We start from the raw sequence: 22,620 nt of genomic DNA on the forward strand, positions 1-22,620 counted from the left end.
AAGCTAGCCATCGAGCAGCTGCGGCTGCAGGGAGAACTGGAGGAGAAGAAACTCCAGAGAGAACACGAAGGGAAAAGACTCCAGCTGGAGCACGAGCGTAGCATGAAGGAGATCGAACTAAAGGCCAGGACCGAAGACCACAGAACATCGGCGACCCGAGAGTCCGTTCCCCCGGTGGAACCCAAGGTCCACATCCCCAAGGATGTGGTCAAAGAATATTATAAAAATGATGATATCCAGCAATGGTTCAGGGCCTACGAGGTCGCCATGACCTCCCACCGAGTTCCGCAGAAAGATTGGGGAGCCGGGCTGTGGGGGCGATTCCTGAGTGAGGGGAGAGACACCCTACTCGACCTACCATCGGCCGAACAGACCTCCTACAGCCACATGAAAGAGGCCCTCCTCACAAGGTACGGACTCACCCCTGAAATGTACCGCCAACGCTTCAGAGATTGTAAGAAAATCCCCGGCACCACATGGGTAGAATATGTCAACTTCTACAGCCAGGCCCTGGAAGGGTGGATCAAGGGCAGCAAAGTATCCACCTTCGAGGGACTCATCGACCTCATTGCCTACGAACATTTGTCTCTGAACTGCTTTGTGGAACTCTGACAGCACCTCCTGGACAGCAAGTTGGCTGACCCGCGGAAGCTGGCCGTCGAGGCCGATCGCTGGGTGAGCACCAGAGTACCCCGGGGGCCCGGGGGAGACTCTGGCCGAAAAGAACAAGGACCATCCTGCCCGAGGGGAGGAGGGGGTCAGAATAGACAGAGGGGATCCCAGGCAGGGTCCCCGCGCAGTCCTCCCAGAAACCAGCCCGGCTCCTCACCTCCCACAGCGCGCGCAGGGTTTCCCCCAGCCAAGCCAGGGCCCGAGTCAGCCAAACCTGCTTCCATTGCCAGCAACCAGGGCACTATGCCAATGACCCCCGCTGCCCTTTATTCAAGAAGCCTGCCGCTGCAGGGCCCCCCGTGCGCCACATCACCTCAGTAGCCCTAGAAGAGGAGGGGGAAGAGGAGTTCGAGGGAGCTGACCCCGCAGCCATGATGTTAATCTCCCTGGGTGATAGGGAGATGGTCCCAGGAGCCCCCCTGCCCGACAACACCGACAAGTACCGACAGCAGGTGACTGTCAATGGCCACCACATAGGGGCACTCCGGGACACTGGGGCCAGTATCACCGCAGTCAAACGGCACCTAGTCACTGAAGCCCAGATTGTCCCCCACATCTCCTGCAGGGTGATCGCAGCTGATAACTCCGTCCGCACCTGCCGGATAGCTCAAGTCCCGTTCGAATGGGGGGGCGTCTCCGGAGAGTTACGAGTGGCGGTCCGCTCCGACATGCCCGTGGACTTCCTGCTCGGCAACGATCTAGAGAGCTCCCCAAGGCAGCGGGTTGAGAAAAGGACCCACTTGGAGGTGGTGGGCCTGCCCGAATGGGCCTGTGTGAACACCCGGTCGATGACCGCCTGAGGGGCAACTCCAGAGGCAGCACCGGCTACCCCCGAGGACCCCGAGGTCCCTGCATCCTCTGAGACCCCTGAGCTGTTCCCCGGGGAAAGCTTCCCCCCCGACGCAGGCCCCCTCAGCCCTGGCGTCGAACCGACCCCGAGCTTTGACGACCTTCCTGAGCTGGCCCAGTGGCGCCAGGAAGGAGGACCGTCCCGAGAAGAATTCTGCCTAGAACAGACCTCCTGTCCATCCTTGGTTGGGCCGCGGCAGCAGGCCGCCGCCCAGGCCGCCGGTGACCAGTCCGGCTCCCACTTTGTCTATTGGGAGAACGGCCTCTTGTACAGCAAACCAAAGTCTGCCGAGCTAGGGTCAGCCCGAGTGCTGGTGGTACCCCTACGCTTCCGCGGCTTTCTCCTGAACCTGGCCCACGACGTGTCCCTGGCGGGACACTTGGGGCAAGACAAAACGTATCACCGCCTAGTCACCCACTTCTACTGGCCGGGCATGCGCTCCAATGTGGAGGCCCACTGTAAGTCCTGCCCCACGTGTCAGTCCAGCGGAAAGAGCGGAGGGAAGCGCAAGGCCCCCCCTCCAACCCTTCCCCGTGGTCAGTACCCCCTTTGAAAGGGTGGGAATCGACATCGTGGGCCCCCTCGACCCCCGGACCTCCCTGGGTCACCGCTTTATCCTTGTCCTAGTGGACCATGCCACCCGCTACCCCGAAGCCATTCCCCTCCGAACTGTGACGGCCCCCATAGTGGGGCGGGCCCTCATGGCCATCTTCTCTCGGGTGGGATTCCCCCGAGAAGTCATCAGCGACCGAGGGACCAACTTCATCTCGAAATACATGAAGTCCCTCTGGCAACAATGTGGGGTGACGTACAAAATCACCACCCCATATCACCCCCAGAGTAACGGTCTGGTGGAATGATTCAACCGGACCCTCAAGGGAATGATCATGGGTCTCGAAGAGCCCCTGAGGCATAAGTGGGACGTCCTCCTTCCCTGTCTCCTCTTCGCGTACCGCGAAGTCCCCCAGAAGTCCCTGGGGTTCAGCCCCTTCGAGCTCCTCTACAGGCACCCCGTCAGGGGACCCCTCAGCCTGGTCAAGGAAGGGTGGGAGACGGCGGCCCAAGAGCCCCCTCCCGATGTGTTTCGATACATTCTAGCCCTCTGGAACCAGACTAGGAATTTCCGAGAACTGGCCGAGGCCAACCTCGAGGCTAGTCAGGAAGAAATGAAACGGTGGTATGACCAGAATGCCACTCTGGTCGAGTTTCAGCCCGGACAGCAGGTCTGGGTGATGGCCCCCGTGGAGCCCTGTGCCCTACAAGACAAGTGGACAGGACCCTTTAAGGTGGTGGAACGTAAGAGCCAAGTGACATATCTCATTGATGTGCAGTCACCCAGGAACCCCTTGAGGGTCCTCCACGTGAACCGCCTCAAGCCCCACTTCGCCCGGTCTGAGTTGAGCTTGCTCCTCGCCACGGACGATGGAGAAGAAGAAGAAACGGAGCCTCTCCCCGACCTCCTGTGCATGAAAGAAAAAGATGGCTCCATAGAGGGAGTGAGTCTCTCCTCCTCCCTCTCCCCCGAGCAGCGCGAGGACTGTCGCCAGTTACAGGGACAGTTCTCGGACCTCTTCTCCCTCACCCCCGGCATCACCAGCTGGTGCGTCCATGACGTGGACACCGGGGATAGCCCCCCAGTACGGCACAGAGCCTACCGCATCCCTGACAGAGTCCGGGCCTGCATCAAGGCCGAGGTAACAAAGATGCTAGCTCTCGGGGTGGTCGAAGCCTCTGACAGCCCATGGGCTAGCCCTGTGGTCCTGGTTCCGAAGGCAGCCGCCCCCGGGGCTGTTCCCGAGCTGAGGTTCTGCGTTGACTACCGCGGGCTCAACGCAGTCACCAGAACCGATGCGCATCCCATCCCCCGAGCAGACGAGCTTATTGATCGCCTCGGGGCTGCTCGCTTCCTTAGCACTTTCGACCTGACCAGCAGATACTGGCAGATCGCCCTCACCGAGGGAGCTAGGGAAAGATCCGCGTTTTCCACCCCGGATGGTCACTTCCATTTCCGGGTGATGCCCTTCGGGATGAAAAACGCCCCCGCCACCTTCCAAAGGCTGGTATACCAGGTACTGGCTGGGTTGGAAGAGTTCAGCGCTGCGTATCTGGACGATATCGCAGTTTACAGTTCCCACTGGCCCGAGCACCGCCAGCACCTCTGGGCGGTGCTGACGGCCCTGAGGAGGGCCGGTCTCACCATTAAGGCAAGCAAATGCCAGATCGGACAAGGGTCCGTAGTCTACCTCGGGCACCAGGTCGGAAGCGGCCTCGTAGCCCCCCTCCAGCCCAAGATCGATGCAATCGTGGCCTGGGAGGCCCCCACGACCCAGGCGGAAGTGCAGGCGTTCCTAGGGCTCACGGGGTATTACCGAAGTTTCATCAAAGGGTACGGCAGCACCGTAGCCCCCCTCACGGAGTTAACCTCCAAGAACCAGCCGAAGAAAGTCAGCTGGACCCCCACCTGCCAAGAGGAGTTCGAAACTTTGAAAGACCCCATGTGCACTGCCCCCGTCCTACAGGCCCCCGACTACTCCAGAGAATTTGTAGTTCAGACAGACGCGTCCGAGCATGGCATCGGAGCAGTTCTGTCCCAGGTGAACGAGAGCGGCCTAGATCAACCAGTAGCATTCATTAGCCGGAGGCTACTCTCTCGAGAACAAAGGTGGAGCACCATCGAGCGGGAGGCCTTCGCGGTGGTTTGGGCCCTGAAGAAGCTGAGGCCCTACCTGTTCGCTACTCACTTCCGGGTCCAGACCGACCACCGACCCCTCCGGTGGCTAATGCAGATGAGAGGGGAGAACCCCAAATTGCTGCGCTGGTCCATCTCCCTCCAGGGGATGGACTTCACTGTTGAGCACCGACCTGGTGCTGACCACGCCAACGCAGACGGCCTGTCCCGATTCTTCCGCCTCAGCGAAGAGAACCCCCAAGAGGATGGGTAGTTCTCCCCGCCTTCAGCTGGGGGTGACGCGTGTTGGACCCGGCCTCGTGGCGTGGTTCGCTTCTGTCCCTCCACACCCTGGGAGCGTAGTCCTGTAGCCCGAGTCCCCTGCGCAGCCTCCCTGTTAGCGTAGCCTGCACCCCGAGCCTGGTCGCCCTACTCCAGTTAAGCCTAGATCCCCCTAGCACCTCGACCAGGCCTGCCTTTCCCGTCCCACGCCCGGCTCCGAGCGCCTAACCTTGCATGCCCCCCAAGGCCCGGACGCCATCTTCCCTTCCCGACATCCCTGTCTCCTTGGGCCTAGCGTGACCCCGGCCCCCGCGAAACCCAGACTCCCAAGGCGCGCCAGTCCCGGCTGGGGGGTAAAGCGCCCCCCGAGTGAGATAAGCCAGGGAGTTTCGATGGCACCTCCGGCCTCCCCTGAGAGACTGGTTTCCATCACACCTTTGGCCTCCCCCTGGGGCCAGTTTCGATTGCACCTCTGGCCTCCCCGAGGGCTGGCTCCAGACCTGCTGGGCGTCTGGGAATTCCCGGACCCCTCTTTTCAAAGGATCAAAGAGCCGACCGCCGGACCTCGCCCACAACCAGCCCCCAGGGCATGAGACCTCAGCCTGCGAGGGTCCGGACATCAAAGAGCTAATGGACTATATCTGGGCCCGCCTGACAACTAGCGGGCAGTTGTATCTTGGACCTGAAGCCTGCTGATCTGATCGCGGCTGACCCTAAGAAGAACTCATCTTGAACCTCTGAGCCCTGCTGACGCTGTCGCGGCTCCCTCTTCGCAACAAGGAACTGAACCACCTGAGCCCTGCTGACGCTGTCGCGGCTCAAGCTGACCTCGTAACCATCGGAGCCCTGCTGACGCTGTCGCGGCTCGAGCTTAACTCGTAACCATCGGAGCCCTGCTGACGCTGTCGCGGCTCGAGCTAAACTTGTAACCATCGGAGCACTGCTGACGCGGCTCGACCTCTAAGACCACCGGAGCCCTGCTGACGCTGTCGCGGCTCAAGCTTGAACCTGCAACCATCCGAGCCCTGCTGACGCTATCGCGGCTCAAGCTGACCTCGTAACCATCGGAGCCCAGCTGACGCTGTCGCGGCTCAAGCTTGAACCTGCAACCATCCGAGCCCTGCTGACGCTGTCGCGGCTCCTCACGAACTCCTCCAGATCGAGCCCTGCTGACCTCGTCGCGGCTCGAGGAGTACTCTGGTCCGGCTGGACCATCGAGGCCACCATCCCGACCGAGCCGACTCGACGGAGGTGAAGTAGCCAGTACGACCATCATCGTCCGTACCCCCTGGCTCGAGGATTGAGAGCTGTGCGTAGGGTGCGCCCCGTACTGCCCCAGAGACTAAAAGACTGTCCCGCTTCCCCATTCCTGAACCCTCAATGACTTTGTGATCCTCGATCACTGTGTACATAAGAGTGCTTCCTTCTTTTATTCCTTATATAAAGAACTTGTTACTAAGAGCCCAACGGTGTGGTGTCTGTTCGTAAGTGTGGTGTGAACTCAGTGTGTACGACCCTAGACTCGAAGTCCTCCCCGGTGAGGACCTCACGATAAGACTCTGCAAGATCTGTGGGAGAGGTGGGTCTTGGGGTGAGCATAATCTGGCCCTCTGAGATTGCCCCTTCCAACATCTGGAGTAAAAGGCGCTGTGGCATCAGTGATGGGAAACAGCACAGATTTATTTCAATTCACCTGAATTCCAGAGTAGCCCCGAACCGTATTACCTCATGGACCAGAGGGCTGAGCTTTTCTTGAGGATTACGGACATAAAGAGTAACATCGTCTGCATACATGGAAACTGAAAGAGCGCGAGCCGCAAAACCAATGCCATGTTGGGTGTGGTGTTGTCGAAGTCTGACCGCAAGGGGTTCCATAGCGATGGCGAATAGCATGGGTGATAGCGGGCACCCCTGGGGAGACAGGTAATCAACCTGATCTTGGAAAAACAAGCGGCAGAAACGGTCTGTATTTGGTTAGTAAAGGAAAGATTTGAGTCCCACTTGACCCCTAGATTTTTTACAGAGTCCTTAGGGACAGGGGGAAGGCTGAGTTCCTGTGGCCACCAGAGAGTTGCATCAAGAGGGAAGGGTTGATGGAAAAAGAGAACCTCCGTTTTCACCGCATTCATGTGGAGGCAGTTATGGTCCATCCATTTTGAAATGTCCCGCAGACAATCCTTCAAAGGCATAGTGTGAGAGTACGGTGAGTGATGTGATGAGTGTGGGTTTGGGTGATAGTGTAGAGTGGGAGGAATGAATGCTTGGTGAGAAATTTGCTTGTTTGAATGAGATTGCAAAGTGAGCAGTGAGAGTGACAGGTGAGTAAAGTGTTCCATGAGTCCAGAGTGAGTGGTGTTCTTGTGTCAGTGCACGATGAAAAGCATGAGCGCATAGTGAGTGGTCTTAGTGCAGTGTGATCACTGTGAGTGCAGGGTGAGCGGTGTGCTGATGTGACCACAGGTTAAGTGGAGGGAGAATAGCATGAGTTGATGGCGAGGGACATGCGTGCAGTGTGGTTGCTGTGAATACAAGGTGAGCGGTGTGCTTGTGTGAGGGCAGGGTAAAAGGAGGATGAACAGTGTGAGTGTAGGGTAACAGAGTGAGTGCAGTGTGATCGTTGTGAGTGTAGGGTGAGCGATGAAAGTAACAAGTGAGTGAAGTGTCATGTGCATGAAGGGTGAGCGGTGTGCTCGTGTGAATGTAGGATAGGAGGAGGGTGAATAGCATGAGTGCATGGTGAGCAGTGTGATCGCTGTGAGTGCAGGGTGAGTGTGAAAGTGCAGGGTGAGCGTAAAAGTGAAGGGGGGTCGCACAGGTGTCGGGTTTAATAAAAAAAAAAATCAAACTTACCTTCCCGTTGGCCGGGTCCCAGGTAGTCTCGGCTCCTCTCCTGCCACAAGCAGGAACAGGAAGCAAGCAGCCATGCTCCCAGTCACACCCCTAAGCCAATCCCAACACTGCAAGCAAGGGTGTCAAGGCGCTGGGTGTCATGATTTATCCTGCCAACATGAAGCGCCTGCATGAACAGAGTGTTCAGAATTGCAATATGCATACATATTGTTTCTTTAACTACATGTCCCATAATGCCTAGCGACGGGGAGGAGTTGGGTAGTTATTTAGGTGGCCATTTCCGGGCTGCAACTTGTACGTGATTTTGAATCCCGAACCGGAGACTGGGTTCTGGAACTTGTTTTGGAGATTCCTGTTCTCGTTCAGCGGCTGCTGAGCGTTTTTGCTTCTTGTTGGAGGTTCGTGTATAGGAAGGGACACGAAAGGAGCTATTGCCTCTTCAGAACCATTTTTTGGTGTTCAGGCGGCTGCCGTGCGCAATCTTGAACTCGCCCGTGTTTCCTTCTGACACGAGAAGTGTCTGTTTGATTCAGTGAAAGAAAAGGGGACACGCGTTCTGGCGGCTGCCGAACGTCTTAAGATTGGGAACTATTTTCCTTTATTGGGCATACGAGGAATAAGGCGAAGGGGTTCTCGGCTGAGACCTTTTCGTTAACGACTTTGGAATCCCAGCGTTTGTTGTTGATTCTGTGGGAGGATTCTGCACATCGTGAGTACTAGCATTCTCGGCTGAGACGCTCTGCCGTTTCCATTTAAAGTTATCCGGATAACTATTCCATATACACTGAATCAGACTCACAAAGTGAATGGAACATTTATGTGGAATTTGGTTCTATGTATAGAGTCAAAAACGTAGTCGTTCTCCCACGGATTGAAGCAGTTGTGCGAGACTGTCATTTGTTTTTAGATTTCCTACAGAAACTAATATTTCCTTTTCTTTTTTGATGAATTCACAAAAGGGGATGATTTTTTATGCTTAAAAGGGAAGACTGGAAGGTATGCATGTTTCTGGAGAGAGATGATTGTTGGTGCTTGTTGTGAGAACAGTAGGTTTGAACACTGCTTTTGGTTTATGTTTTTCAGCATTAGATGCTAGGGTATAGAGGCGTTTATCTGATACCTGCCACGAAAGAGGAGGAGAACAGTCTACAGTTAGTTGACGTGGTAGGTGTTGTTCTAGCGAGAATTAACTGAGAGTAGTTAGTGAATTCTTGTACTTACCTTTTGTGTTGTTTTCTTTTCTCGTTTCAGCCTCCCTTTCCCGTTCCAGACCCTTCCTTACCTTTCCCTCGCCTGATTTCCTTTATGCTCTGTGTAATATATACAGTCAGAGTATAGGGCAATCTGGAGGTGGACCCCTTTTAAGCATCACCTGATCCTGAGGAAGTGTGGTCGTGACAGAATCACGTACCTACGTATTGTCTTCCTCCCGGTCAGGGGTGTTTGATAGATGGCCACCATGGATGATGTGCTGCACGCTTTGGGTTTAGTGCAGCAAGAATTAGAGGCTTCAAGGGCGGAAACGGCCGCATTAAGAGACCGTCTGGATAGGCAAATGAGAAACCCTTTTAACACAACAGCTAGTGGTTCCCCTATACAAGTTACAGTGTCACCTCCTATACCATTAGCTAGTCCAGAACGTCATGCTGGTGACCCCAATAAGATGCAGACCTTTCTAACGCAGATAGCATTACATTTTTCATGCAGACCAGCCTCATTCCCTACTAATATATCCCGTGTTGCTTTTGCGATATCATACTTGACTGGGGATGCAGCAAGTTGGGCTGTGCCTTTAGTGCGCAACGATGATCCATTGTTGACGGATTGGGATGATTTTCGTAGAGAATTTGAAAGAGTCTTTGATAGGCGGGCTACTACGCTTAGTGCCGATAGGGAGCTTTTGGGGTTGCGACAGGGAAAAAAGGAACTTGTTACGTATATGACTGCTTTTAATAGGTTGGTAGCGGAAACATCTTGGCCTGAAGTGAAGAGAATGGCCTTATACTATCAGGGTCTGAATGAAGACATTAAGGACGTCCTGGCACAGATAGATCCCCAACCCACCACTTGTACGGCTTTAATAAACCTCACTTTGCGGTTGGATCATCGTAGGTCTGAAAGAGGAGGGGAGCGCAGAAAAGGTGATAGAGCCGGAGGGGGTGTGGATACGGCAGGACGTGTAGGGATGAAAGATGTGGGTTCTGAACCTTTTGGAGATAGGGGCTGTCAGACCTCCTTTAACGAAAGCGGAGAGGGAAAGCAGACGGGCTCAGGGTCTCTGTATGTACTGCGGCAGAAAGGGGCACTATGTCCGGGACCGTACAATGAAACCTAAGAAGAGTAGTCCTTTTGTTCCTGGTAAGAAATTAGCGGTAATGCAGGCTGTTGCTAACTCTGTATGTTCGCAAGAAAATAGGAAAGAGCAGACAGACATTCAGTCTTCGCCAGAGTGGAAGATTCCCTCATTGGCAGTATCCACATGTAAAAAGACAGAAACCCATATGGTGTTATCCATGTGGTTATATACTACTCATGATAGCCATCCGGTGTTGACTATGATCGATTCCGGTGCCACCGGGAATTTTATTGACCAAGGTCTAGTGGACAGGTTAGGGTTAGTAAGAGTGCCGAACCTTGAACCCCAGACAGTGTTAGCGGTGGACGGCACACCGTTGAAGTCAGGCCCTATTAGCATTCATACCGAGGAACTGGAACTCGTTTTGCCTGGGGAGATTAGCAATCACAGGGAAAAGCTAGAGTTGAACATCATCGAGGCTCCTCAGTATGAGGTGATTTTGGGCATGCCCTGGTTGTGGCAGCACAATCCGTCCATAGATTGGAGGAATAAATCTGTTGGTTTTGAGTCCACGTGGTGTGAGTGTTATTGTCTGCAGTCTCTTACGTCTCATGTGTCCTCACTGGCCCAAGTATTTACCATTGCTACCGCTGCGGAGAAGGTGGTTGAGTTGCCTCAGGAATACACAAAGTATACTGATGTGTTTAGTGAGGTTATGGCCGAAGCCCTTCCCCCGCCGAGAGAGTATGACTGCCGAATTGATTTGGTTGAGGGGGCGGTGGTACCTTCATGTAGGGTGTATGCCCTGTCAGTGTCTGAAACTGCCCATTTGAAGAAATATCTGGATCATTTATGTGCGATAGGGTTCATTCGTCCGTCGCTCTCTCCTTCCGCATCGCCACTTTTTTTCATTTCGAAGGCGAATGGGGAGTTGCGGGCGTGCATTGATTATAGGCAGCTAAACAAGGTTACCATTCGTAATCGTTACCCGCTTCCACTCATCCCCGTCCTATTGGATCAGGTTCGGAGGGCTGTTATTTACACTCGCTTGGATTTGAGGGGGGCCTATCACCTGGTCCGCATAAGGGCGGATGATGAGTGGAAAACGGCTTTTAAGACTTGTTTTGGACTTTACGAGTATTTATTAATGCCGTTTGGACTTTGTAATGCCTCGGCAGCGTTCCAATTTTTTTTGAATGACATCATGAAGGAGTATGTGGATCATTTTGTTGTCATTGATATCGATGACTTGTTGATATACTCTGAATCCCCTGCCCAACACGTTAGCCATGTCCTCTTGATCTTGCAGCGGTTGCAGGATAACAGCTTGTACTGTAAATTGAGCAAGTGTGAGTTTGGGGTGGATGAGGTGGAGTTTTTGGGTGTGATCCTCAACCCGAGGGGGTTCAGAATGGCGGAGAGAAAGGTGTTGGCAGTTCAGTTGTGGCCGGTGCCTAGGAATGTGAGAGACGTCCAGTGCTTCCTGGGTTTTTCCAATTATTACAGAAGGTTCATTTCCCATTTTTCGCAGCTGGCATCACCAATCACGCGCTTGTTGCGTAAAGGTGTTCCTTTTATCTGGACTCAGGAGGCCTCGGAGGCTTTTGGTCACCTCAAACAGGCGTTCAGTACTGCTCCGATTCTGATGCATCCACAGATGGATGTACCCTTTATAGTGGAAGCAAATGCGTTCGAGGTGGCCATCGGAGCGGTTCTGTCGCAGAGGGACAAACACACTGGCCAGCTGCATCCTGTTGCGTTCTTATCCAAGAAGCTCAATTCTGCAGAAGCTAATTACACCATCGCAGAGAAGGAGCTTTTAGCAGTGAAAAAAGCGTTTCAGGAATGGAGGCATTATTTGTGGGGTGGGCACCACCCGGTAACTGTCTACTCTGATCATCGTAATCTCCAATATCTTAAGACTGCTCGCCATTTGTCTCAACGTCAGATGAGGTGGATGGTCTTTTTTGCGGAGTATGAGTTCACAATCACTTTCCGACCTGGAGTAGAGAACAGGAAAGCGGACTCCTTATCTAGGCAGCTGGATTCTGAAAACCATCTGAAATCTGATCCACGACCAATACTTTTTCCTGAGGTGGTGCTGTGTTCCATACAAGCGGAACAATTCATGGAAGTAGTGGCTAAACATCGGTCATTGCAGCAATGGAAGCTGTGGGCAGCTGCGCATAAACACCGTTCTCTCAAACATGGCTTGCCGATGGTGCTGAATCGCCTTTTCTCCCAGTGCATGCCCTTCGGTTGATGGCTTTCAACTGGTGCCATAACGCCTTGGTGGCAGGGCATCAGGGTCATCAAAAAACTGTTCATGCGTTACTACGTAATTTCTGGTGGGAAGGCATGGCCAAGGATGTAAAAGTGTGGATAAACCAATGTGAGACTTGTGCAAGAGCAAAGAATGTACAATCAAAGGCTTCGGGTCTTCTCATGCCGCTTCCGACTCCCTCCAGGCCGTGGCAAATCCTCAGCTTGGACTTCGTGTTGGGTTTACCTCTGGATCGAGGAAGTGATGCCATCTTGGTGGTGGTGGACAGCTTCACAAAGATGGATCACTTCATCCCCTGTAGAAATCTTCCGAAGGCATTCCAAACCGCACAGTTGCTGTTGACCCAGGTGGTTCGTCTTCATGGACTCCCTCAAGTTATCATTTCGGACAGGGGTCCGCAGTTCATCGCCAGGTTTTGGCGTACATGGTGTAAGGCTCTGAACATTTCTGCTGCCCTTTCAACAAGTTTCCATCCGCAGACCGATGATCAGACCGAGAGGTTAAATCAAACCTTGAAGAAATATCTGCGTTGCTAAGCCGATGAAGCGGCTGACTCATGGGTCTCCTTGTTACGGCTAGCTGAACTGTCATACAATAATGCTTGGCATTGTTCCACTGGTGAGTCGCCTTTTAGTGCCAATTCTGGATTTCATGCTTCAGTTCTGCCTGTGACAATTCCGAGTGATGTGATGAATCATCCCACGGTGGCAGGCCAAGTGAAAGCTCTCTTGAAGATAGACAGGAAGGTGCAGATGCATCTGGAGAAAGCCAAGGCCTCGTACAAGACATGGGAAGATAAGCATAGGCGGGAAGGACAGGTGTATCAGGTGGGGGACCGAGTGTGGCTTTCTACCAAGAACATTCGTTTCCGTCATCGGAGTGTTTTCCATCCTCGGTTCATTGGGCCTTATTCAGTTTTGCGCCAAGTGAATCCTGTTGCATATAAGCTCAAGCTTCCGGCGTCGTTATGGATACACCCGGTGTTCCACTGTAGCCTGTTGAAACCGGCTCGATCGGCCCGCCGGAAGGCGGGTCCTCCGGTCCTCCATGATGGGAACCTGGAATATGAGGTCCGTCGGATCCTGGATTCTCGTTTCCGGCAAGGCCGCCTGTGGTTTCTTGTGTCGTGGAAGGGGTATACTGCGGAGGACAATTCTTGGGAGCCGAGCTCTGTGGTCCATGCTCCTCTTGCGTTTCGCAGGTTCTACGACCGGCATCCGGGGAAGCCTGGTGCTAGGAGGCGCTGAGGAGAGGGACATACTGTCATGATTTATCCTGCCAACATGAAGCGCCTGCATTAACAGAGTGTTCAGAATTGCAATATGCATACATATTGTTTCTTTAACTACATGTCCCATAATGCCCAGCGACGGGGAGGAGTTGGGTAGTTATTTAGGTGGCCATTTCCGGGCTGCAACTTGTACGTGATTTTGAATCCCGAACCGGAGACTGGGTTCTGGACCTTGTTTTGGAGATTCCTGTTCTCGTTCAGCGGCTGCTGAGCGTTTTTGCTTCTTGTTGGAGGTTCGTGTATAGGAAGGGACACGAAAGGATCTGTTGCCTCTTCGGAACCATTTGTTGGCTTCAGGCGGCAGCCGTGCGCAATCTTGAACTCGCCCGTGTTTCCTTCTGACACGAGAAGTGTCTGTTTGATTCAGTGAAAGAAAAGGAGACACGCGTTCTGGCGGCTGCCGAACGTCTTAAGATTGGGAACTATTTTCCTTTATTGAGCATACGAGGAAAAAGGCGAAGGGGTTCTCGGCCGAGACCTTTTCGTTAACGACTTTGGAATCTCAGCGTTTGTTGTTTATTCTGTGGGAGGATTCTGCACATCGTGAGTACTAGCGTTCTCGGCTGAGACGCTCTGCCGTTTACATTTAAAGTTATCCGGATAACTATTCCATATACACTGAATCAGACTCACGAAGTGAATGGAACATTTATGTGGAATTTGGTTCTATGTATAGAGTCAAAAACGTAGTCGTTCTCCCACGGATTGAAGCAGTTGTGCGAGACTGTCATTTGTTTTTGGATTTCCTACAGAAACTAATATTTCCTTTTCTTTTTTGATGAATTCACAAAAGGGGATGATTTTTTATGCTTAAAAGGGAAGACTGGAAGGTATGCATGTTTCTGGAGAGAGATGATTGTTGGTGCTTGTTGTGAGAACAGTAGGTTTGAACACTGCTTTTGGTTTATGTTTTTCAGCATTAGATGCTAGGGTATAGAGGCGTTTATCTGATACCTGCCACGAAAGAGGAGGAGAACAGTCTACAGTTAGTTAATGTGGTAGGTGTTGTTCTAGCGAGAATGAACTGAGAGTAGTTAGTGAATTCTTGTACTTACCGTGTGTGTTGTTTTCTTTTCTCGGTTCAGCCTCCCTTTCCCATTCCAGACCCTTCATTACCTGTCCCTCGCCTGATTTCCTTTATGCTCTGTGTAATATATACAGTCAGAGTATAGGGCAATCTGGAGGTGGACCCCTTTTAAGCATCACCTGATCCTGAGGAAGTGTGGTCGTGATACTGGCGGCCACCAAGAAGATTAAGCGAGTTATTGTCCAGAGTCACATGGTGCAGGGCTGACCTGCCACCGTTGCCGGGGAACGAACCGTGAGCCCCTGTGTTCTGAATTGAGCCGCCCTGGCCGCTGCGCCGCACCTCTTCCTCACCCTGTGAATGCTCAAGAAGGTCTTCGGATGGCTCCCACTTAACACCAGGTGAACTGTCAGACAAGCCACCATCACCAGCAGACTCGACCACAGCAACTCCCTCTAACTAGGAATTACCACCCAACTCCTGAGGAATTTCCAGACCATTCGGAACACACAGCCAGACTCATCCTTGACCTCCCCAGACTGATGCACATCACCCCTCACCTCAGGAAACTCCATGGGGTACCAGTCACGAAGAGATGTCAGTTCAAGCTTCTCATCCACGGGTACAAGGCACTACACAACGAAAGACTGGAGTACCTCAACAAACTAGTGATTTTTCACCAATCTACCAGGGAACTCTATACCCGATCCCTCTCCCTAGCTGCTGCGCAGCACATTGACCAAGCCGACAGCGGAGGCCACTCATTCTTCCACCTTGTGGCTACGACATGGAACACCCCTACCCACACCTCAGAGCAGCACCGTCGCTCCAACAGTTCAGAAAGGACCTCAAGACCTGGAGGCTCATCAATAGGAACAGGCAACGTGTTCTTGCAGCAGGACCTCACAGCCGCTTGAGACCCTCATGGGTGAAGCAGCCAAGATATACAAATCCTGACTGATTGGCTGATGACTTTCATTAATGATCCGCCACTTCTGAAACAAACCATTGTGCTAGGCCTGGCTATCTATCATTCATCACCCCTACGTCCCTCGTCCTCATCATTACATTTTGAGGTGACCCCACCGCCAAGACAGGCAACAGAAAAAACGGCAATTTTGAGATGAAGCCCCACCCATCCTCATGGTATTCCTGGAACCCTTCTGTTTTCTTTTTCCTGGCTCATGATGGGATGAGAACAGGAGATGTTGGAGGCATAATCCTTGTGCCTTTCAGGAAGGTGATCCCTGGCCTGCAGGGCTCGCAGGGTATTCATCCTGCACTGCAGAATACCTGACCTTACTGTGTAGGCCGACAATGTCAGACTTTGGGATCCTTCTCTCCCAGTTGTTGTGGACACAGAGGGAAGAGGCCCATGTAGAGATTGGGTGCTTCCGGGTTGCGGCAGTAATGGAAGGGTGCCCGATTCCTGCACATGCACAGGAGGAGAGCAGTCCACACATTGAGGATTCATGCTGCAGCATTCCTGACTTGGCAAACTGCTGATTATTGTTGGTGCCATCATGGGGAAGCTATCTTTTAAAAGGACGAAAGTTTCCCCATCATCAGTTTCTTTTTCTCATAAAAGAATGCAAAGGGGACAGATATTTCCTTTGAAGTGGTTTACAGCCTGATTCATGAAGCTAAATTGCGGGCGCAATAGCTGCGAAAATGCCATTGCACCCGCAATTACCCAAATCGGCATTCATGAAGAAAATAACCAAAGCGCAAAACAAAGATTGCGAATTCGCTAATAAATTCTCAGATTCCCTGTAGGTTTGCGCCAAAGCACGGAATTAGAGAATAAATTTAGCGAATTCGCAATACTAGCGCAATCGGAATTCATGAAAATTCTCTAATAGCGAAAAACCTCAAAATCTCCATTAGCGCCGCGCAAATTAAGGACAACCCAAAGCAGGTGGTAACCATAAAAGTGATTAGCGAAAATTTTGAAAAACAGTTGGCCAATCAGGAACAGGGACAGGACTGACCAAACACACATAAGGAGACACAGCAGCAGCAGTTGGTGTCTCACAATGCCAGGAATGTACATGGTGGTCAGGCGGCGAAGGCTACAGCGAGCAGCACGGAGGAGACGCAGAATACAGGAGAGGATATTCCGCCAGCGGATCACCCTGCTGGGACAAACCAGGGAGCAGATCTATGCGAAGTACCGGTTGAATGGGGCCATGATAATTCAACTCATACACGACCTTGACCCCCTGATGCAGCACCCAACAAGGCGGACCAATGCTGTGCCTACACATGTACAGGTATTGTGTAGCCTGCACCTCCTGGCCTCTGGTAGCTTCCAGGGGATAGTAGCCGCAGCAGGGGGGATATCCCAGCCCACCATGTCACGCTGCCTCCGGAGTTTTGTTGACGCAATGCTCACCCAGCTACACCGACACATCAGATTCCCCACCAGCCAACAGGAACTGGACTTGACAAAGTTAAACTTCTACAATGTGGCCCATTTCCCATCTGTGATAGGATGCATAGACTGCACCCACATTGCCATCTGCCCCCCAGCTGCGACGGAGTACATGTACCGGAATCGGAAGTCATACCACTCCCTCAACATACAGATGGTCTGCAATGCCAAGACTATCATAACTGACATCGTGGCCCAGTACGCAGGGAGTACCCATGACTCTTTTATATTCCGGCACAGCGGCCTCCACACACGACTGGCCAGGGGAGAATTTGGGGAAGGACACCTACTTGGTAAGTACACATTGTCAACAATTACACATTGCAATGATGTAGCTGCGCAGCACAGGCACTCACCCTCTGCTCCTCACATGCAGGTGACAGCGGCTACGCCCTCCGGGAATACCTCCTCACCCCATACCTCAACCCGGCTACACCACAGCAACGGCGGTACAATGTTTCTCACATACGGACAAGGAATTGTATAGAACGGACATTCGGCCTACTCAAGAGCCGGTTCCGCATACTGCACAAGACAGGTGGGGCCATGTACTACAGTCCTGATGTGTGCTGCCGCATTGTGGCTGTCTGCGCAATGTTACACAACATTGCAACCAAGCGCCGGATACCAGTCGAGATCTCTGGCAGTGAGTCTGAAGGGGACGACCGTCCACCAGCACATGTGCAGCATGCACGCGGGGAGAACCCTGCTGAAGGACACAGACGGCGCAACCACATCACTATGAACAGTTTCTGAAGGCCACAATCCACTCACCCAACATTCACTCCTGCATGGCAATGTAAAAAATGACAGGAGGCCCATGTATGTTGCATGAATAAATATTATTGTTAAATCCACAATAATAACGTAAAGTCTACATTCATAATATTGCAGCAGTATTGCGCCATACTGCTCCTAACTAGCCACTGGACATGCTTGTATCATCAGCATTATCTAGGCAACTTGCAAGTAACTCAATTGCGCCTCCGCCGCGCAGCCCCCAAACGACGCTCTGGCTCTTCCTCTGGGACGGCACGTGTCCCTGCAGTGGGCCTGGTGCTGCGGCGTAACACGCCAACCATTGAGGCAGACAAGCTGCTGACACTGGAGGCGCACTCACTGGTGTCGTCCCTCCCCACATTGCCTTCACCAGTAGGATGGAGTGCCAGTACGGCAGTGGTGACCTGCTCCAGCACCCGTCCAACATCCTCGACACATTGTATCAGCTGCTGCTGCTGCGCCAGGCACCGTCGTGATAGCTGGGAGGTGGCATTCCCCATTATGTAGTTTGAGCGGGTGTAGGCTGTCAGGCGCGTTAGGAGCTGCCGGTGGCGTCGGCGGGCAGAGTTGCGCTGCGATATAACTGCAGCAGTGTTGGCCTCCATGGCTGCCGCCATGCGCTCAATCCTATCACCCACATTGGCCACATTGCGGGCAATTTTATGTAGTTGCAGCTGGATGGCCCCTTGCCGTCGTGCCTGCTGTTGGTGAATGCGTAGCATCCGGCGCTCAGTGCTCATGCCTGGCATGCGCACAGCCATCCCCCTCCTGCCGCTGTGTGATGTGTCATGGTGGGAAGCCCTGACATGGCTGCTCTGCTGGCTGTCCACAGTGGGTGTGTGCACAGTCACCGCAGTTGATGCACCAGGAGTAGATGGTGCCACGGGTGGTGGAGTTGTGCTTGGCAAAGGTGCAGCACCTGATGGTGCTGAAGCTGTTGGTCTGGCCCTGCCTGCAGGGTTGGGTGCTGCGCCGGATGGTGCTGGCACTGTTGGTCTGGCCCTGCCTGCAGGGTTGGGTGCTGCGCCGGATGGTGCTGGCGCTGTTTGTCTCGCCCTGGCTGCAGGGTTAGGTGCAGCGCCGGATGGTGCTGGCGCTGTATGTCTTGCCCTGGCTGCAGGGTTAGGTGCAGCGCCGGATGGTGCTGGCGCTGTATGTCTTGCCCTGGCTGCAGGGTTAGGTGCAGCGCCGGATGGTGCTGGCGCTGTATGTCTTGCCCTGGCTGCAGGGATTGGTGCTGCCAATGATGGTGCTGGAGCTGTTGGTGTTGGCCTGGCTGCGGTGTGTGGGGCTACGCCTGATGGTGCAGAAGGTGTTGGTGTTGGCACCTCCTCCGCATGCTCTTCTGACTCATCGATCTGCAGCATGTCGCTGTCGCTGCTGTAGTCGGCGCCACCTGTGAGGGGAATTGGACTTACATTAATGCCATGTATCTGTCACACGTACAGCTTAGCGATAGCTTATTTTGGGTTACGTGTGGCTGCTTTGGGGTTCTTTTACATTATGGGCAGTCTACATGTCCGACATTGCTTGTGGCCATGATCTCATGTGCATTGTTTGTATGACTTGGAATGCATATGGGAGGCTATAGGGCCATGGCCATTGGTAGGGGACAGGGTCGCAGTCGCATGCCACTTACCTTGGCTGTCTTGGCTGGGTCGGGATGAGTCCAGGTTGGTGACACCTATGCATGCCTCTGTCTCGAGGGTGTCCTCCACGCGGTCCTCCATGGGGGTATTGGGAGGGACAGTAGGGTCTCCGCCCCCAGTACCAGATGTCTCGCCCAGCCTCTCTGCCACCCTTTCCTTGGCACGACCTCGGAGGTCGTACCACCTCTTCTTTAATTCGTCCAGTGACCTGTGTGTCACGCCCACAGCGTTCACTTTGGCAGAAATTCCTAGCCAGATGCGACGTCTCTCCATCTCTGGCACCCTCCGGGAGTCCTTTCCGAAGAGTTTTGCGTGGTTTTCAACCACTCCCTCGATGAGGTGCTCCAACTCCGGCTCGGTAAACTTGAGCTTTCTCTTGCGCCCGGTGTCACTGGGCCCTGGTGCAGTCTCCTCTGTCATTGCTACTGTCGCTAAAGGGTGACTAGCGCTACTTTGGAGGTGTCCCGGTAGGAGCTCTCTGTTTCGCTGCAGACTCGCGGTCAGCCTCGCAGTTCAGAATGGGTGTGGCAACTGCCTGCTTCCTGGTTGCGACGTCATCACGGCGCTCGTAAAGCGACTTCCCGTTGGTGAGTTCTCGCTACTGGCGAGATGTCGCTAATGTGGATTTGCGTGGCGCTAAATAGAGACGGAATATCTGGGTTTTTGCGACTTTTTCGGCGATTTCATTTTCTCGCTATCGATTTTAGCGCCCGTGTGCGAATCGCTTTGATTACTCGCTATCTATGATGAATTCCGATCTGCGCCTTTCCATTTGCGATTCGCTGTGAATCGCTAGTTGAGAGTCGCTGTTTCCTTTCTTGATGAATCAGGCTGTAAGTCCCTCTCGGGTGAAACGGTTAGACAGGTCCCTGACATGTATGAGATAGACCCCCATAGTGAGAGAGTTAGTCAAAACTCTATACGATGTATCGTCATTCTAAGTTTCTTATTGTTTTTAAGTCTAATGGTTACCTGCACAAGTTATGCATTACATTTATGTTTTCCAATTTCTCATGTAAATAAGTTTTCTAATGCTACAGTAGAGCACACATTTAGTGATCTGCCTCCTCACGAGCTATCCTATCGTCTTGCTATGCGAAACAATACATTCATTAGAATGTTACACTATTCACACCAGACCAGCAATGCCACTAATTGTTGGGTGTGTGGTCGACTCCCCCCTTTCCAGACACCGAAGGGAGTTCTGCCACTCTTTCCATATCCGTTTTCACATAATGGTTCGTGTGGAGCATGGTCCACGTTAACGTCATCTTCAAATGATATGTCCCTTCTGAATAGAACATGTTTTCCAGACAAGCAAGGTCTCCCCCATAGAACAGGGTTAGATCTAGAAAATGAAGTTTATGATTTAGGTAATTATTCTTCGAATTTTATGGTCCTGAATGTTCAGTCCGATACTACTCCAGATTTGCCTGCTATTTCAGTACTACCAGTCAAAGGCGAATTATGTGTCAGAAAGAATGGTTCCGCACATGTAGGACATAGTGATTGTACTACTACTGTCGAGTATAGTGACAGTGGGAAATCTATTTTTAAAGCCTCACGTCATTCTTATTTTGTTTGTGGTCAGACCGCATATGTTCGTCTGCCCCTCGATTGGGATGGAACATGTTACATTGCCTTCCTACTGCCACCAGTTTTCCTAGCCCCATCTGATTATCACAGAAACACGCATCTAGTACACGTCAGACCTAGAAGGGAGATCGAGCCCCCAATTGTCGATCAAACTGAAACTACTCTAGAACAGTATCAAGAATTTAATAAAGGTTTCTTCTTCTTTATAGGCCCTGTCCAGAATAGTAAGTTAATACGTAGATTAACCAGAACCCTTGAAGCAGTAGTGAATGAGACTACTTCTGCTCTAGGTAACTTAACCGAAGAGCAATCTGCTATGAGATTTGTCGTGCTCCAAAATCGTCTCGTTCTTGACGTCATACTGGCCGATAGAGGAGGAGCATGTAGAGTCATCGGATCTAGTTGCTGCATTTTCATTCCTAATAACGCACCGTCCGTTTATTCAGCTATAACCAGACTTCATAAAATTGCCCATCAGTTACACCAGAATCCAGGCACCTGGACATGGTCCGGTTGGCTCTGGAGTATTATATCTGCCTGGGGATGGAAAGTATTGTCATTCCTAGGTATTGCAGTAATGATAATATTCAGTTGCTGCCTATGTATACAATGTGGCCCTGCGATTTGCGGCATGTGCGCTACCTCTTGTATTCCTAGTCCTAAGTCCCGTTCCAAGACAATTCGAGACGAGCAAATGATGCTATATGAAATGATAGATGGTATCATGAATATTGATGTTTCCTGATGGAAACGTAGGGCACAAGGAGGGAATGTGGAAAAGTAAATGTTGCCATGTTATATGTGCCTACGTGTTCCCTATGTTATGTTATATGTGCATGATCGATATGCATGTATCCCCTTTCTGATCGATTAATGACGCAATTACAGTTGTGTCCATCTCTAGTATGCCAGTTTCCAGTCTTCGTGAAAGCTACGAATATTAGGCCTATGTAAACCTACGTTGCCACGTTTTACAGTGTGCACGTTAATCCATTGAATTGTCCCCGTTTCTAGGCCTCAAAAGGGCCCGGACTCAGATTCAGCTCCTGTCTCCTGAACCCTCTCCGAGGAGCGATACAGCCCCCACCTGTATCCCTGACCCTTAGCTTACTTTCATGCCTCGCAGTGCCCGGCCCGGCCTGGCTCTGCCTCCCAGTCTGCCAAGAGTATGTTATGCTTCTAGTTATCAGTTCAGCCCTCCTTTTCTGCATTCCTAAGCTACTGAATCGCATCAATAGTTTCCGTCATGGTCTAGCCTTTATGTCTCCATGTAAGAGAAATACTGTATTAATATTCATAGAATATTCCTCGCACACGCACTACATGTAGAATAATGCATGCACCAGTCTTAGCGTCTATTAGCCTTTACCCTGATAACTTTTGGATTCTATCAACATGTACTCTAAACACCAGATACTAGATATGCCTGGGTACATGTCGCTCTGACACTCCAGACTTTAGTCTCCTCTTCTAGCGCAGAAGTCATAGCCCCAGTTCTCCCTGGTAACACGTCATTGCCAGTTTGCGCGCACCACTAGGTTAGAGGTCCCAGCTGCTCAGGTAGCCCCCTCCATGTTTCCGCCCCGTTTATGACATATTCTGTTACGTTTACATCACATATCTATGTATACGCCCTGTACACGCCTTCTTGTTACATCATTTTGTCCTTATCTTTCGCGACTGTTACGAACCACGCCTACTGTATTGAATGTAATGTATTCTGTTTAACTATATATATTGTGCACTGTTATTAAAAGCTAGCGCATCATTCCCAGATCCTGCCCCCGGCAGCTGCCATCCTATTCCCGTACAGGCTGTCCTGTTCCTGTCCTTTTATGCCTGATTAAAGCCTGTAAACTTCAGCTACCTCGAATCTTGACTCTTATTTATTGAGCTACCTGTTTATTGATTAGTCCGAAAAATAGATCCGGTAATAATTTA

The 22,620-nt window shown here is 52.1% G+C and overlaps 1 pseudogene; it reads right to left on the reverse strand.

Moving 5' to 3' along the window:
- The window catches only part of LOC144806416 (uncharacterized), a 435,562-nt pseudogene that overhangs the window by 102,213 nt on the left and 310,729 nt on the right, over positions 1-22,620 (reverse strand).

The sequence above is a fragment of the Lissotriton helveticus genome (genome assembly GCF_964261635.1).
Source record: "Lissotriton helveticus chromosome 1_1 unlocalized genomic scaffold, aLisHel1.1 SUPER_1_unloc_7, whole genome shotgun sequence".
NCBI lineage: Eukaryota > Metazoa > Chordata > Amphibia > Caudata > Salamandridae > Lissotriton > Lissotriton helveticus.